The following is a 2,446-nucleotide window of genomic DNA, read 5'->3' on the forward strand; positions in this document are numbered from 1 at the left end:
CCCAAACAGGTCTTGACCCATTGGTTTTTCTGCAGTGCTGGGTTAGCTGCACAGTGTGATGCAGTTAGATGCTCCTTTGTTCTTTTACCACTTTCTGGTAAAAGATACTGAGCCTAGATTCCAAGTTAGGATTGGTGACCCAGGGTTCCCCTCACCTCCCCCGGCCCAGGTCATCTAGCCCAGTGCAGGGCCACTTGTCCTGGAGATACTGATTATTCTCATCTTCACAGGAGTCCCATCTCCTGTGTGGTAACTCTGTTATGAACTGAATGTTTGTGTCACCCTAAAATTCATATGCCAAAATCCTAAACCCCGATGTGATGGAATCACGAAGTGTAGGCCTCTGGGGGATTATTAGGTCATAAGGGTGGAGACCCCATTGAATGGGATTTGTATTATGAAAGCAAAGTATCTCGGGCCCCCAAAATCCCTAAGGAAAACTCAAGCTGGAAACTGCTTAAGGCAAACGTGCCTCCCATTCTATTCAAAGTCACTCCTCTGCTCACTGAGATAGATGCATATCTGATTTGCCTCCTTTGGAAATGCTAAGCAGAAACTCAAAAGAATGTAACAGTTTGTGTATTGCCTATCTGTGATCTGGAAGCTCCCTCCCTGCTTGGAGCCTTCCTGCCTTTGCTTCAAGTTGTCCCACCTTTCCAGACAGAATCAATGTACTTCTTACATATATTGATTGATGTCTCATGTCTCCCTAAATGTATAAAACCAAGCTGTGCCCTGATCGCCTTGGGCACATATCGTCTGGACTTCCTGAGGCTGTGTCTCGGGCGCATCTCCAATCTCGGCAAAACAAACTTTCTAAATTAACTGAGACCTGTCTCCGATTTCCTGGGTTCACAGTACTTTTAGGAAAGAGACCCCAGAGAGCTCTCTAGCCTTCTTCCCACCATGAGAGAACACCGGAAAAAAGCGGCCACCTACGAAGCAGCCGTCTCCAGACACTGAATCCTCCGGTGCCTTCGTCTTGGACTTCTCAGCCTGCAGAACTGTAGGGAATAAATGTTTGCTATTTAAGCCACTCACTTTATTGTATTCTGTTCTAGCAGCCCAAACTGACTAAGACACTGTCAAAAACAAATTATAAACTCACCTGGTTTTTTTTTTTCCTTTAATAGACTTTCCAAAATTAGCTCTGCCCAGTGACAAGGCTATATTAATAGCCTTTATTAGCCTACATCAGATAACAGAGACAGTCTGATGAATTTTCTTTCTTTTTTTTTTTTTTGAGATAGAGTTTTGCTCTTGTGGCCCAGGCTGGAGTGCAGTGGTGCAATCTTGGCTCACTGCAACCTCCACCTCCTGGGTTCAAGCGATTCTCCTGCCTCAGCCTCCTGAGTTGCTGGGATTACAGGCACCTGCAACTATACCCAGCTAATTTTTTTTGATATTTTTCTTAGTAGAGATGGGGTTTCACCATGTTGGCCAGGCTGGTCTTGAACTCCTGACCTCAAGTTATCTGCCTGCTTCGGCTTCCCAAAGAGCTGGGATTACTGGCTTGAGCCACCGCACCTGGCCAGTCTGATGAATTTTCTTACTTTACATTTTCATTTGACATTTCGGATCATAAGAATTTGTAATTTTCTAATTCAATGAGATTTCATGGAGGAGTTACAAGGATAATTTCCAGGACAGAAAAAGACTGCAGAAAAACAGATTAATATTGAAGAAGAGAAAGCCAAAGGATCACAAGCTTCATTTTAAGGGCCAGTTGCCCTCCCCCAAACTCATGGTAGGGAAAAACATGAAATGGACTAAAACAGAACAACACAAATTTAGATTAGCCCCCACAAGGAACTTCCCAAAGACTGTGTTCATGACTACGCAGTGATAATCTTGTGTTGTCTCTTTAGAATTTCAAAATGGTAAAGCTGGGGTGGAATTTAGGATCCTGTGAGCGAAAAGTTCTCATTTTGCAGAAGAGGATTCTGAGAGCCAGACATTAGTGGAAGTGTCAGGGATACAATCCGGGTCTGTAATGCTTAGCTGCCCATCTTTAATACTTAGATAGCTTCTCATATAGTCTAATCCAGTTCAGAGGTTATAGAGTTGTTGATTTCTTAAAATTCCTTCCAGATTACACAGTTGCTGATTCTAAGTAAAAATCATAGGATTGAAGTCTGTGAGCTGAACTGATCAGATTCCACAGGCTGTTCATTGCAGAAATATTCCCAAACCAGCTGAGGCCCCATTACTCTTTTTTTTTGAAATGTTGAACATGTCAAAGATGAATTCCTCTGATGGCCATGGCAAAGCCATTTGGTGTTTGGTTTACATGAAGTCACAAGACATTGAGTGTTCTTTTTTCTCCACTTGAGTTTTTCTCTGTTTGGTCCAACTACTTAGTAGTGGAACACACAGCTCATGAAAGGAGGAAGTGATTTAGAAGATGAGGGAAGTGGAAGGAACAGTTGAAACGACAAAAAAAAAA

This window comes from Colobus angolensis, unplaced genomic scaffold (genome assembly GCF_000951035.1).
Source record: "Colobus angolensis palliatus isolate OR3802 unplaced genomic scaffold, Cang.pa_1.0 Scaffold46, whole genome shotgun sequence".
In the NCBI taxonomy this organism is placed as follows: Eukaryota; Metazoa; Chordata; class Mammalia; order Primates; family Cercopithecidae; genus Colobus; species Colobus angolensis.